Source organism: Nanorana parkeri, unplaced genomic scaffold, assembly GCF_000935625.1.
Source record: "Nanorana parkeri isolate BGI_ZX_2015 unplaced genomic scaffold, ASM93562v1 scaffold295, whole genome shotgun sequence".
In the NCBI taxonomy this organism is placed as follows: Eukaryota; Metazoa; Chordata; class Amphibia; order Anura; family Dicroglossidae; genus Nanorana; species Nanorana parkeri.
The window spans coordinates 107,712-123,659 of record NW_017306563.1 but is presented as its reverse complement, the minus strand read 5'-3'; the positions used below and the strand labels follow the sequence as shown (position 1 = coordinate 123,659).

General features: G+C 45.0%; 1 protein-coding gene across 5 annotated transcripts in view; it reads right to left on the bottom strand.

Moving 5' to 3' along the window:
• Window positions 1-15,948, bottom strand: part of EPB41L1 (erythrocyte membrane protein band 4.1 like 1) — a 119,895-nt gene that overhangs the window by 54,946 nt on the left and 49,001 nt on the right. For all 5 annotated transcript variants that reach the window (XM_018557677.1, XM_018557678.1, XM_018557680.1 and 2 more), the window contains exon 2: window positions 6,514-6,546. The gene's annotated coding sequence lies outside the window, so the exon portion shown is untranslated. The remainder of the gene's footprint in view (window positions 1-6,513; window positions 6,547-15,948) is intronic.

Sequence of the window (15,948 nt, the reverse complement as noted above, 5' to 3'; positions counted from 1 at the left end):
TTTGATTTTTTTACAACTAAAAAATAATAATTTTACTGTCTTGGAACCATGCCAACCTGATGGCATTCTGCATACTGTGAGTTCTGAAGTTTTCCTTCTGCTTATATACTGCTTCTCATAGAAGTCTGCACAGAGCTAAAGTGAAATTAAAGGCAATCCCTGCAATAGCTCTCCCACCATGTCCAACGTCCCTAATTTGTGGGTGGGCCTTCAGCAACCTCACATACAAAGCAGGACTGCTGGTCCTGCATTGTGCGGGATGATGTCAAACAGCTGTGAATGGTTGGGAAGCATGGGAAAGGGTCATGCAGTGCAGAGGAATCCTGCAGGAAGAATAAATAGGGAAAGTATATCACCTTATTCGTCACCCCCTAGGCAAAATGAGCAATTACTAAGAGTAGCATTTCCCCCAGGAATTCATCTTCCACTTTTGGATAGAGCAGGGAAAACTTAGAATCCCTGTCAGACTTTCATTACCATTGAGGTTTCCACTGAGTAGAGTCACCCTCTTTTTTTATCCTGGTGACCACTGTGACTTAGACAGATAGGGGTGGAAAATCCAAAATGTTATAGCTGTCATCAGAACAGGAGATGAGGGTAAATTTTCCAATGGGTGCATCTGTTCTGGTGACAACTGTCTAAGAGGGGAATTCCCCTCACTTTGTAGAGATTTCCTTTTATTTTCTGTTGGGTCTTCAAGATCTTCCCAAGAAAATCTTTCCATCAAGACACAGACAGCAAAAAATATACTGATAGGGCTTTTAACCCTTCTCTATTCTATCCATAACAAAAAACAGAATTGTGTATACTCAGGCCGGATTTCCCACAAGGCCCGGCCTCGGGGCAGCAGTGAGTAGAGGGGCAGCAGGGGTGTGGAATTCCTATCTCCTGATGCCCAGGGCATGCAGTTCCTGGCGCCGGGTGGGTAGTTGTTTTCTACCTTTTAGCCCTGCTTGGGGCAAGCCGAGCTAAATGTACAGTAGGGAATCCACCACTTGTTTTGTACAAGTGATTTTGGAGATGTCGCCGAGATCACTTGTATGCAGCCTGGAGGTCTGCCATCCTCCATGGGGGGGGGATTCGTGTTTAGGGAGGCTTATTGAGGAACCTGGCCTTGGGGAGAGAGCAAATCCGGCCCTGGGTATACATGCATTTAAAGTGACACTAAACTCAGGAGTTGAAGTGATATTAAAGCTTTGTCTTTTTTAAATATTTGCTACAAGGAGGCCCACCTTTGTCTAAGACTGTTGCCGTTTTCTTTAAAGTTTTCAATACCTTGTTTTCAAGTGGGTCCCCGCAGCGCTCTTCCACGCTCAGACCCTGAATTCTGCTCCCTGTACTTTAAGTTTCACTCATGAATAATAATCCTGAAACATTCTCCCGTCATGCACATGACCTCTGGCTTTGACATAGTCCATTTTCAGAAACAAACTTCAGCTTCCTTTAGGTTCCCGTACAAGTAAATAATTAAAAAAAATAACTACTATAATGTAATGGGGCTTACCGAGCAGAGCAACTGGGCACAGAGAATGCAGCTAGAGGACAGAGACTGTATGATGGGGTAGACACAAGGATTCCATTATGTAGCTTTGCTGATTAATTCACCAACACATTTATGAAGCATGGGGCTTATTCATCATCTGTTCACACTGAAAGCGTGTGCGTTCCAGATCGGTAGCTGCTGGAACGCATCGCGATCGCTAAGAAATTTCCCCACGCATTCTGGGGCGGGAGGGGACGTGGCGGTGCATTGAATTCAACCTACCGCGATCGCTAAGAAACTTCCCCCAGCGTTCTGGGGCAGGAGGGGGCGTGGTGGTGCATTGAATTCTAGCTGACCGGCGACAATGAGACTGTCACAGGTCGGCTCAGTAGATCGGGAGTTAATGGATTAAATGATCTGTATGTAGCCCTGTACTATGGATCATTTAACCCATTCATGTTAGCAGAGGATCATTGTAAATGTATTGTTGCAGGCACTCTATATGTACATGTACTATATACTACATATAGAATGCACTGAACAATAGATTTACAAAAGACTTAACCCCATAGTTCTCCTTTAAGTGATGCTTCTTGATCCGATCATCTTCTTCCTTCCAGCCGTTTTAAGTAGTCCCTCCAGCGCTGGTGCTGGTCCCTGATCCAGTGCAGAATGCTGTCTCTTCCTGTCCCAGGGAGTCTGTCCAGCGTGCACGCTCATGGCTGCGTGCATTCACTGTGATCTCCACTGCGCATGCGCCCACACACAGCCCCCTGCACAGCCACTCCAGAAGCTGGATTTTACAGCCAGGAGTGAGAGGCAGAGACAGAGGTAATTATTTGCCTATTTGGTAACTTTTCTATTTTTTAAAATATTTTTGCATAGATCCACTGCTTGCTAGTGTGTTCGCTCTCTTCCCAGTCAATAGAGCACACGTGTGGCAGTTTCAATGTCACACGTCGGCTCTAACTATGGGGATGAGTGGAAATCACTCACCTCATAGTTTTTCTTTAATTTTGACATTTGCTTCATTTTCCAATATCCCATTGATTTTGTGTACCCCAGTGGGTATATAAAGAGGCACTCCCATCTGCCCACCTGGGTAAAATGTGACAGTGTCTGCTGATAACCTGCCCCGTACCATCTCCAAGCCACTTCAGGAACAGAGTGCAGCATTTATATCTGCACAGGTACCACAGACAGGTCAGGGCAACCTCGGTACTCCAGCAGCTGTTGCTGAACTACAAATATCATGAGACATTGCAAGACGTTGACAGCCACAGGCATGACTTTCAGAGGCATAATGGTATTTGTAGTTTTAGCACAGTTAGAATGCCGAGGTTTCCTACCCTTGCCTTAATCCAATGACCATGGAACGTGTCAAGGCAGATGTGGATTGTCCAAGAACAGGATGGGAGGTGGGAGACACTTCATTAGAACTGAAGAAGCAGATTGGACAAGCTATGAAACATCTTCAACATTACAGAACAAGTCCAGTAAAATATAGCCAACTACTACTAGCTATACCATAACCTGAATAAATGAGAACCTTCACAGACACCACAGCAAGGTATACTCATGGAACCACACTCCATAACATGTCTCCCTGCTGCAGGAGGCCACTCTGAATAAACTCAGGTTGGATTGTGTCAGAATTTACTCAGGTTAATGATGTCCCTCCCCCCCCAATTGCATGGCTCTGGCCCAAGTACTGTCAGCAACTGTTTAGCATAATTGAGTGAGGGCTCCGATGGAATGAGGAGATGGAGAGGGAGTGCAGATGGGTAAGTAGAGTCAGCAGACATTTTCACTTTGCTCTGAATAGGCAGGGGTCAGGGGCTCTTTTGCTTTTTAAAAAGCAATCATAATAGTACAGAGTCATCAAATAGTATGAGTACACATATAAAATAGATCCTGACTGTGCTTTTAAAACCATTAGGAAATGGAAGTTGTTTATGCACAATTAGGCTGGCCATACATTGGTAGGTTTCCGTACGAATGATACCATCAGAGAATTTTCATTTGATTTTAACATTCGACTTTGGAATAAATGGAGTTTCTCAAACGAAAACCACATTCACTGAGAGAATTTTGTTAGTTCGACAAAAAATTTCCATCTTGCTCCTTTGATTTTTTTTCATCACTATAGTCAAAAACCATGGTCGATTTGACCCCATTATAAATAAAAAAAATAGAACGAACGTCCCAAAAATGAAGTTTTTGTAAGAAATCCTACTGTTGTATGGACAGCTTTGTGGATATCATGGGCGCCCGGTTCCCGCACACCCTGAATATCTCCCACCACCCCACATACATCTAGAGCCACCATTCTCGGCCTGGCATCTTGCACGCTGCTCACCCAATCCACACCACATGCCTGCAGGGCGCCTCATGCCTGACCTTCTGCTGTGACCTACATGTGAGGTTATCAAATGCAGGCTGCAAGTTTCCTCTCTTTGGCACAGCGTGCCCTCCTTCCTTGTGTTTGCTGTGCCGTTATGCTCTGTTGTGCCATATTGCTGTACGAAATCTTGCCATTAGTATGTGCCGGAATTTCTACCTCTGTCACTCTGGACTTATCCTTGCTGTTCTGTATTGCCTCCTTTTGTTCCTGCATTCATTATTTGCCTTGCCATATTGCTTCTCTGGATTCATCCTCTGTTGCGCCATATTGCTGCCCGTAAAAATCCGTGTACCCATTGCACTCCTTACCGCTTAATCCGTAATGATAGGTTGGGTGCATCAGTAGTCGACGGATGGCCACCATCTGAATAAAGTATAAGAAATTATGGACACTCCAAAATAGAATAACATCTTTTATTGACGTTTCATGCAACAATACACTTATTGCAACGTTTCGGGGTCACACAGGATCCCCTTCATCAGGCAGAACAAGTGACAAGACTTGTTCTGCCCTTGTTCTGCCAATAAAAGACGTTATTCTACTTTGGAGTGCCAGTGTCCATAATTTCTTATATTGCTGCCCGTGACCCCTGATGTTTGTCTGTGCCATGGTGTTATCTTGCACCCCCTTCTATGTACAGTTCAAAAAACATACACACCCATCACACTCCTGACCGGATAGAAACCCCTAATTGTAGGGTGGGTGCTGAAATGACCGTGGATGCCTCCGCAAAATAAATCCAATAAATTCAAAAAAGGTCACAAGCACAACAGCATGTAGAAAAGTCAATGTTTATTGACTTCACAGGTGTCACATCATCAGAGCAACAAGGACACCCCAATAAACAATCTGCATATGAGGTGCCCCATGGTTTTCCCCTCTCCTCTCTCTCCTCTCCTCATTTATCACAATAGCTAAAAACATTACATTTGCATGTTTAAAGGGGTACATGAAATACAATAACAAACACTTGGGCATGCTTGGTGAACAATGATCTTTATGAAACGCTACATAATTAAAATACGTTTGTACGAGAAGAAATGCCATATCTGTCGTCCATATTTTTAAATGACATACTGTACAGTTTTTCTTAAAGGAGAACTATGGGGTCAGGGCTTTTCCCCATAGTTCTCCTTAGGGTAAAGGGAGGACACAAACTAGCGTCCTCCTGTTACCCTAAGCTCAGTATACCGCGAGCTACAGCTCGCGGTATACTGAGACGCCGCAGCTGGAGCGGATCCCGACATCGATGTCGAGAGCCGCCCAGCTGCGTGAGTAACAGCTGGCTCTGCCTATCTAGAGGCAAAGTCAGCTGTACCCGCCCCCTCCCCCCGTCCGTCCTGCCAGTCAGCGCTGGCGGATCGGAGCGGGGAGGGGGGAATCCAGCCCTCTGCCGTGACAGGATCGAGAGGTGAGCGAATGCCGGTATATGTTCGCTCACCTCCCGATCTACTGAGCCGACCTGTGACAGTCTCATTGTCACAGGTCGGCTAGAACTATGAGGTGAGTGAAAAGCACTCACCTCATAGTTCTCCTTTAACTCAAATGTCTTGTGGGTGGGGCTTGAAGGATGAGTACACCTCTCACGCAAAATAATAAAGGGACTATGTAGTAAAGCCACCACCAATGTTCACACCTACAGTACATTATGTATTCAACAGTTCCCATCAATACAGAAATTGAGATTCTTGACATCTATAAGTGGCTAAGGGGTAAGCACTTGCAGCACTTGGAGGGGGCGTTCCCTGTTCGAATTCTGGTCAGGACACTATCTGCATGTAGTTTGCATGCTTTCCTTGTGCATTCATGGGTTTCCTCCCACTCTCCAAGGATATGCTGGTAGGTAAACTGGCCCTAGTATGTGTATGTATGCATGTGAGATATGGATTACAGACTTGACGGCAGTGACTCATGTGGATGAATAGTATGTACAGCGCTCAATGTAAATTGACCGCGCTATATAAGTACCTGCAATATATACATTTTGAGCAGCCAGCGCTGCAAAATGATCCCACAATAGGAAGAAGTATAAATAAAAGGGGCTTAAATGGATCATTTGTATGAAAAAAGCAGGAGAGGAGGTGATGTAGAGTTCAAGAAAGCACAACATCTGGAAAGGTCACCTTAAAGAGGAACTCCAGATTTTTAAAAAACTAACCCCTGCTGTGAGGTTACCCCTGCACTGCAAGGGTTAACTGCTCATTTTTATCTAGGGGCACAAATGTAGAAAATATACTCCTGGTATACCTGGCTGCTATACCGGTCCCTGCAGCCTCTTCTACCCTGGGCTCTGGCGGTCTAAGTACCCGTGAAGTCATCATGTCTAATATAGGTCCATTGACTTGCATAAGACGTGAGGATGCCAAGGGAGCCGGAGTGGAAGGGGTGGAAGGTGAGCGCTGACTGCCGCAGGACCGAGGATCAGGTGAGCATATCTGCTTTAAACGAGCACTTCACCCTTGCAGTGCGTGGAGAGGGTTAGTTTCATAACAACATGGAGTTCTTTAAACAATTTAAAGGGGGTTCTAGTTGACAGTCACATCATCAACCATTGTGATATCAATTGCATTGTTATGAAGGAGATGTGAAGAAGACGCTGTCAGTGTCAATGTTGAGCAATACTTACAGCTCCAGCACTCCACAGGGCTCGTCTCAGGAGCTGCAGGAAAAACACAGGACAAATCATTAGTCACCAGTTATTATTTCTCTGTTAATACAAAGTCATTGGCGTAGCTACTACCTTACCATTACAGGCAGGTGATCACTTCTCAGACCAGATGCCAGTGCTGTACAAGGGGGTACCCTTGGCACTGAAGGGCTGCGTACTGTCAATGCAAAAGAAAACAGCAGGGGGGAGTGTACAGGAACTAGATAGTGATCCTGAAACAGGTTGTGGAGGGCGGTGCTGCTGACAGTAAGAAGTCAGCACTACCCGGACTTGCCGAAATCTTACCTGTATTACCTCCCGGACCCCACCCCCCTACAGCGACCTTCACATACCAGTGACAAACACAACCACACAACAATCCCTTGTCTCACTCTGCAACACAACACGGCCTGACTTCTGAGTACGCCAGGTAGTCACGCTGTCACTGCCCTTGTGTGCGATACAAAGACAGCGCATGCATTTAAAAACTGCAGCCGCCCGCATTGTAAAATCATTTACAAGGATACTACCGCTGAGCCTCCAGCTAGGTGAATCGGAAGGAATAATAAAAAAAAAAAAGCTGAAGGGCACGTGAACAAAAAAAAAATTACAAGTTACAATATAGTCATCGCTGGCAGCTATTGACGTTTGCAAGGACAAAACCTCAAAAGCAGGGAATGTCCTTGGAAAATCTTGAACAGCTGATTGCTATTTGAAAGTGCATGTGAACCCTCACAATGAACTTCTCTTTATTCCCTTTTGGGTCTGGTAAATAGGCCACCAAGAACATTTTGTTTAAAGGCACAAAAAACATTCATATATATATACCAGGGGTCCCATTATGAATCTGCCTCTGGAAGTCATGCCTAGAGTTGCCAGAGTCTTGCAGTGCCTAATGGGATTTGTAGTTCCACAGCAGCTGGAGGGCCAGAGCTGGCCTACCCCTGATATATATCCATCAGTAGCCACCGTCGATATAAATTCACTTTGTGTGCACCAAATGCTTTTGTAAGCCCAGTTCTTGCTTTGCAAAAGTAGCAGTGACATCATCACAGTGCTGTGCAGAGAGAAGAGCTGTGGGAGGGTCCCAGCAGACTACACCCACTACAGGCTGTCTGCAGAAGACTAAAGAAGGGGCGGAGACCAGACCAGTCACCCTGCACAACGAGAGAGATCAGCAGTGACCAGTCTTTGTTAGGGTCCCCACACACCTTACGATTATCGTACGGGAATCGCGGGAAATCCCGCGATCGTACGATGATCGTAAGGTGTGTGGAAGCCGTGCGACCTCTGCTACTGTAAGGTCGCACGACTTTAAACTTACGGACATGTTCGAAAACCCACCGAGCATCGTACGATGTTCGGCGGGTTTGTGGCATGTCCGTACGATAACAGCCGCACGGGCCGGTGTGCGCAAGCGCACACTGCCCGTTCAGCATTGCGGTCATCGGAAGCCCGCCCCTCAGGGGGTGTGGCTTGCGATCATCGCAAATACGATCTGCCTATGCAAGAGAGGCAGATCGTACGTTTTTTTAAAATACCTTACAACCATCGCAAGACAGAAGTCTTGCGATGGTTGTAAGGTGTGTGCCCAGCCTTACAGGAAGCTACAAGTTTCACACTGCAGTACTGCACAGATCTGGAAGAAATACACAAAGCTCTTCAAGATTCAAGGAAGAATACACATAACTCTTGTATTTGGACAACATCTGCTTATCCCTGTGTTCAGCTTTATGTGCAAACACTATACCTGTTGATTCTGACCGAAATCCATTGAGCTTCTAAATTCATGTAGTGATCTGACAACGCAGCGCTGAAAATCTCAGAACATTGTTGCTAGCCATGCCCGCAGTGATGGGGCAAGGTCCTTTAGCACTCAATCACCCAAGGCAAAAAGGCCAAAGTGCACCACCCTCCATAAGTTCTGAACTACATCAGCAACATAGGTAGCACGCCTCTCCTGAAACACCGACCTGGCCACTTTTCTGCCTACCCTTTGGTTGGCCCTGCTGCCCAGTTTATCTCTAAAGTGCAGAACCCCCACCTCAAGTTATGGAAGTGGGGAAAGAAGAGGTACTTTGTAGTCCTAACGTACTTCCTGCCCTTGGTTGACCATGCTGCTCCATCATAGATGCAGTACAATGGTTGAGTTTTGTCACCCTAGGACAGGAAGTGTGTTACTGGCAGGAAAATAATGGAGAACAATCCTAAAAATAAAAAAAAAGATACTGGTGCAGCCACCACATCTAAGGACAGGTAAGCTGCAATATATTACATGTTTGTTCATGGGTTTCCGATTCTCTGGAATGGGGACAAAGTTAAGTATTTCTCCACGTGGGCTGCACTCAGGGGAGTGGGGGCCTTATTGGACAACTTGTACCAAAGGCATGTGTATGAGATTTTTGGGGCACGGGAGAGACATACACGGAATCCTGAAGGCAAGATTCTAAAGAGGCAATTAATGTGGAAGACGGGTCATGTGCAGAGTGGAGTGTGTGCTTGTGATAGTATTAAAGCAGAACTCCAGCCAAAAGTAACAAAATAAAAAGTCAATAGTCACCTTCAGTCCAGAGATTTACCACGCTGTACTTTTTTCTGTCCTAAGTCTGAAGGCCAGTATCATTAAACCCACTTCCTCCGAGGTTGTTCTGAACCTGCCCTCAGCCAGTGGCTGGACAGTGAAAGGAGAACCAGCACAGTCATGATTTCATCTCTATGTCACGGTGCTTTCTCCCCCTATCAGCATGCTTTTTGTTAGCACATAACCTATCTGGCTCCTTTTACTGCTTCTTCCTCTCACACACCAGTCCTGCTGTACAGGAACTGCAAGAGACTGATGCCTGGTCGAATTCAGGTACTTACACTGCATGCATTGAATTTAAGGATGTATTATTGATTAGGCCTCATTCACACAGCTAAGCGTCGTCCCGTACAGATCCGCGCGACGTGCGCAGCCGTATCGGGCCGTTCCCGGGAAGGACGGGTGCTGCGTGTGATTGTACGCAGCAGCCTGTTCTTCTCTATGGGACAACGCGACCGTATGCTTACCCGAGCTGCACATCCATGCGGGTGCGGGTGTCTGAGTACAGATACCCACACCCACAAGGATGTGCAGTTCGGGGTAGTGTACGGTGGCATACAGCAGTGTACTCCCATAGGGAAGAACAGGCTGCTGCTTACAATCACACGCCCCACCTGTGCTTCCCAGGAACAGCCTGATACGGCCGGGCACGCTGCATGGATCTGTACGGGCCGACGCTCAGCTGTGTGAATGAGGCCTTACAGAGCTGCATTAATGCGTGTCTTTCATAACTGCCTGGTGTTTAGCTTTAAGTAGTGAGAAAATCAATTGACAGGCAACATTTGAGGGCAGTTTATAGGTTAAGATTTGAGGTTTGGAATGTATTGTCTGTGTAATTAGGGGACAGTAGATCAGGGGCGGGCAACTCCGGCCCTCCAGCTGCTGTGGAACTACAAGTCCCATGAGGCATTGCAAGACTGACAGATACAGGCATGACTCCCAGAGGCAGAGACATGTTTGGATTTGTAGTTAAAGCACAGCTGGAGGGACGGAGTTCCCCACCCCGGCAGTAGAGGGACGGGCAGAGAGAAGCATTTGTAGATTGGTGGATGATTTAAAAGCTAAGTTCACCTTACTGACCATGTTTCATGTTACACCCATTTTTGGGGTATAACATAAAACACGATCATTTTGCAACCCCCCAAACCCCTTTCCCGCACTTACCTGAATTTTGGGGTTCCCCCTTCCCTAAGGCTTGTTTACAAGTTTGAATTTGGCTTAGCTGTGTGTGGCTCTGTCCATACAGCCGTGTTACCCATTCACAGATCCTATGACAGGACCTGTGAATGGAGAAAGTACCCATCAGCCACTGCAGCAGATGGACTTGTCACCGCAATTGTAGTCAATCCATTCTTCCTCCCGTTCATGTTACTGAATGTCTGTACCTCAGTATGGACATGGACAGGAGGAAGAGTCTGCAGGAACCAGAGCATTACCCCCCTGATCCACTGATCGCAGTTGCAATGTTTTACTGGCTCCTATGCAAAAGAGAAATAAATAATACTTTTACATTTACACTTTTACTTTTGCAGCACATCTGTCAGTTCTTATATACAGATATATATGCTTAAAGGCATATTTCACCTTTAGCAAAAAAAAATTATAAATCCACCCACACTGAAAATGTTTGCATTGGAGCCTGCATAGCAGAGGATAGTAAGTGCAATGCTCAATCTCCTGCAAACTCTTCCTCTAGCCCCAAATCTGTTTGGAATACCTTCATGGGGCTGAAGAAAGCAAACAGTGGACTTCAAGTGCGGTGCTGTGTGCAGTTGGAGCCATGGTACAGCCGCACTGGACTAAAAAATATACACAACGCTGTGGGGAGAACATTGCAATTCAGGTAAGTAGGGAGGGTGGCTGGGATGCATCTATCCTGCATCCAGGAACAATCTATGTTCATCCATGTTTTATGCTTTATGAAGATGTATTCATTTATTATTTTTATTCAGGTGGAATTTTCCTTTAAGCAACAGGCTCCAAAATGGGCTGAAGATATGCAGGCTACGGAGAAAGAATCAGAATCTGCTTAGTTGGCCAAGTACGTATAGGCATCCAAGGAATTTATCTTCTGTTAAAAGTTTTAAATGTATTACAGTTGTGAAAATGGAATATGATGAGTATGTGCACTTCCATTGTAGTTATGTCGTGTGCCACGAGAATGGATACAGGGAAGAGGACAAGAAGTTTGCATTGTGACGTAACGTTTAAAAGAGAGAGCAGATTTCAATATTTCCACTAAGCAAGAAGCTTTAGGAACTGGAGTAATTTATATGTTATCAACGGTTTATGTTATTTCAGGCAGGGAAGCAGACTATTATGTTCTACATTATCCATATCAAGTTTAAGGAAGTGAGCAGACCTGAACAATGAGATGGCTGGTAGACAAACAGGGACACAGGATAAAAAGGAAGTGAGACTGGCTGCTGACAGATACATTTGAGTATCATCTGCATATAAGTGATCATGGAATACAAATATGATAATAACCTGACCAGAACAAGGATTATAGTTGGAAGAGTAAGGGCTCGTCCACACCATCTGCGCAGCCTGAACGCAAGATAAGGCAATTCGCCTTTTTATTGGGTCACGACAGTTCACACCACTGCTTTCCGGTGGTTTGCGCTTAAAAAAAGTCCCGCACAGTACAACTGCATCGCGCCGCGGTGAGCCCGCAGAAGTTAAAGAACTGTCACTACTTGTGACATTTCACAAAAGTTCTAACAGAAAAAAAATTAAGAAACAGTGCAATGCGGCCCGATCGAGTGCGTTAGCACTGTCTGGGCACACACACCAGCAGCCGTGCGCTGGAGCGTGGTTGCTGGTGTGAACAAGCCCTCAAGCTGGCGATAAGCCTGTTAATGTCTCTCATTCGTACCCACAGACACTGGATTCCCCTATCTACATTAGACAGCATGGATAGCAGAATCTTCACTGCTGGCTTTTGTTTTCAGGCAGACACCGACATCCTCAGATGCTCGGGTACCTGGACATTAACTTCAGGTGATAGTTACTCCGACTCATAATATACCACCCGGCTCCTTCGAAATGAATGTTTATTGAGCCAGGGACCACCCACAGCCTGAAGTTTGGCTGATGCAGCAGGATCCAATGGTCTATATGGCCAGTTTAAGGATCCAAGGTATGAGTCTCATGGCTCACAACCAGACAGAGGAGATGATGGGGGAATAGGAAGTACTACATTACTGTCCTGAAAGATGAGAAGTAATAGGAATGCCGTAGAAATATCCATTGAACGTGGCTGGGTATACATCCTATTTCAAGGAGAAAAGGTACATTGGTTGTATTAAGGGCTTGTGCACACTATGGGCTTCATTTATAAAACTTCCGCCTGGCTATACGCCAGAAGTTCCTATACCCATTATCGCAATCCAGGGGTGCTAATGTCATGCGAACAGTATCCCCCCTGGCGGACACTTTATAAATGAAGCTTTGTAAGCGAAGTTCCTGCACTATTATCTGTGTTCTTAAGAGCTTTAAACCAGGGACACGTAATATGAAAATACCATTTGTTAGTTGAAGATGGTACGTGGCCGCACCCATTACTGTACCTCCTGATTGGCCTTATGCGATAGGTGACCTTATTGGTCAGTCAGAAGGTGTGAGAGTGGGTGGGTCCAATTAACTGCATTAGTTAGGATCCATATTTACATATTAGTGTTACGAGTTTAGGGGCCCAAGGGTGCTGTAGAAGAACCATGCAGGCCGCTGGAGGTACACATGCAGATTACAGCATTGAATCCCTCTGCAGGTTTGTCCTAAGCGCAGAAGTCCACTTGTTTTAAAACAAAAGTGAATTTTGTAAACAATATTTCTTAAAGGGTATCTATGGTCAAAAACTAAATATAAATATGAATTTCTATATAGAATTTCCATAAGTTCGATCCCACTCGTAATAACCCTAATGGTCTAGAAGTTTGTAAACTTACTTATTGAAGATGCCCATAGGATGAACTTCATCAATGCACTGACACAATTTCACTCTCTGTGAATATGCAATTCCTTCTGTCACCGCTCTCACAGGGCCTGACTTTTGAACTACAACTCAATGTATGAACAGTGTAACATTATCGTTGCTTGCTGGAAGCAATGCATGGTGGGATATGTAGTCTTGAGAAATCAAGATTGCATCATTAGCAGGAAACAGACAAAGCACACTGGGAATCCAGGAAGTTGGTGACAGTGATGGGTAGATGGAAGGCAGCACTCACTACATAAAAGGTTTTTTTTTAAGGTTTGATTGTATTATCAAAAAAACTTCAGTATGTATTCCTATTACAATGCTGATGTTATTACAGGAGAGGATATGCTGGGACATTACGACTGCTTTAATTAAATACAAAGTTTATAAGTAATTGTATATTCTCCACATAGCTAATTTGGGACCAGCCAGCTTAACTGCCAGGCTAAAATATTTTTCATAAATATTTCTTAGTGTTTAGTCTATTTCCTTAATTTTGGACATAGTGTGGAAGGGTTAGAATCCCAGTCAAGTTTTTATTGTAATCTGGGGCTTTGTTAGAGAGATTCCCCCTCACTTCCTGTCCCTGACAGCATTTTACCAGACAGGAAGTAACGGGAAATCTACAACAGCAACACAGACAGCAATACAAATTATATTTTAATACATTAGGAGAAGGCTAGGCACTCTGTTAGGATTACATTTCTGTCTTTCTACCCGTTGCAGATTTTCTCTCAATTCTAATCTCCGAAAACAATTGTTTGTAGGGCAGGAATTGGGGGAAATCTCCCCTAAAAGAGCCCCCGGCAACAGTAAAAAACAGATAGGAGTTCTGATTCTTTCACCACTCTAACAAAAAGAACATTTTTCCCTAGTGACTTGTGTCACAAGTTGCCACCCTTTCTCATCATTTCACAAGTCTTGTATATAAAGCGCTGAAATAAAGTATTCTATAGGCAAATTAAAGTGTAAACAATGGCGATTAAATAGAGTAAAAGACACAAAATAGGCATAAAAGTTGCAAATGGTGAAATAGCGACCAAGGGAAAAAAAAAACATTTCGAAGAAATGTAATATAAATTGTTTCATTTATTTTACTTTGACATTGCAGACATTCTATTTTAAATTCTTTAAAACTGGAGAAAAAATTGGGGTGGAACAAAAAGCAATTATTGACAATCTTTATAAACCACATGACCAATATTAACGATGGGTTCTTGAAATAAATACCATGAATGGTGGCCTATAGATATAACTGAGGAGCATAGGAAATAAGTATCTCCACCTAGTGGCCATAATGCTGTATTACTTTACATTACATTTGACCTGAAAATAAAATAAAAACGTTTGTTTTTGCCTCCCTCCACACATTCACAGAGATTCGCTTGAATTACAGACTCAGATCGCTACACATGTCGACATTTTTCTCATGTACTAGTAGCTTGTGGTGCTTAATTCACCTCTGTCAATTTACATTGTGTTGGAGAATTATTTTACTGTCATTTTACTGCACCGTGCCGCCAAACTGGTTCCTAAACAGTATTGTATTGTTTATATGTTTCTACTTTTAAAGCACATCTGCCAGTTCTTATGTACATATATATATGCTCAAAGGCATATTCCACCTTTAGAAAAAATGTTTATAAATCCACCCACATTGGAGATGGAAACATGTGTGTTTATTAATGTTTTGTACTGGAGCCCAGGGGCATCCCGAGGCCGGGTGACACCCAGAGCGGACACCTGGTGACATCCCGCCCTGACGACATCGCGCATGCGCATGATGAGCTAATCGCACATGCGCAGTCATCTTATTGACGCCTGCCAGGGGCCATCTTGGTGATGAACGCCGGCAGAGAGAGGAGGGGACGTTCAACCGGCGGGATGAGGTATGCCGCTGGGTCCCCTCCTATCTCCTGACACTGTCAGGCTCTCGGTCAATGACTGTCAATCATTTTGGTGTCACCCCTCTAATAGGGGCACCCGGGTGCGGGCAGCACCCCCCACACACCCCGTGTGACGCCACTGCTGGAGCCTGCACAGCAGTGGATCGCAAGTGCAATGCTCAATCTCCTGCAGACTCTTCCTCTAGCCCTAAATCTGTTCGGAAAACCTCCAGTTATGGGGCTGGAGAAAGCAAACAGTGGTCTTCAAGTGCGGTGCTGTGTGCAGTTGGAGCCATGTACAGCCGCAATGGACTAAAAAATATACACAACGACGTGGAGAGAACACTGCAATTCAGGTAAGTAGAGAGGGTGGCTGGGATGGGATGCATCTATCCTGCATCCATCCTGCATCCATCCTGCATCCAGAAACAATCATCTATCCCAAACCACAAGAAATCATACCATGTATATACTATATATGTGCACTGACTCTTACAAATGTGGCCGCTGTCACCCTGTCATTTATGTCAATGTGTACAGCGGCCACATCTGAACAGGGGCACATGGCAATCCTGCAACAGGAATCTATGAGGGCATGCTGCAGGAATGGCAGATTGACTCATGTGAACGAAGCCTTAGGGCGGCAAGGGGGTAGTACAAACAGGCAGTTGATCCACATTTTTACCACTCCCCTGGCTGCCCACCTAAAATCATGGCTGCTCAGCCCTGTATACATGCCGCTGCAAATTTTAAAAAAGCATTTGGAGTTAGGTAGACGGCGCCGCTTGCCAAATGCGACAATTGTATTTGATGGGACCGTGTCACTACAGCGTGGGTATGTTGTTGTGGCATGATGTTGCAATTAAAAATCCCTATTGGGGTACACACAAAAAAGCATACAGGAGCTGGCAGCACCTCCTGAATGCTGGGGAGCTGCTGCAACTCTGAAAAGCGATTTACCACGG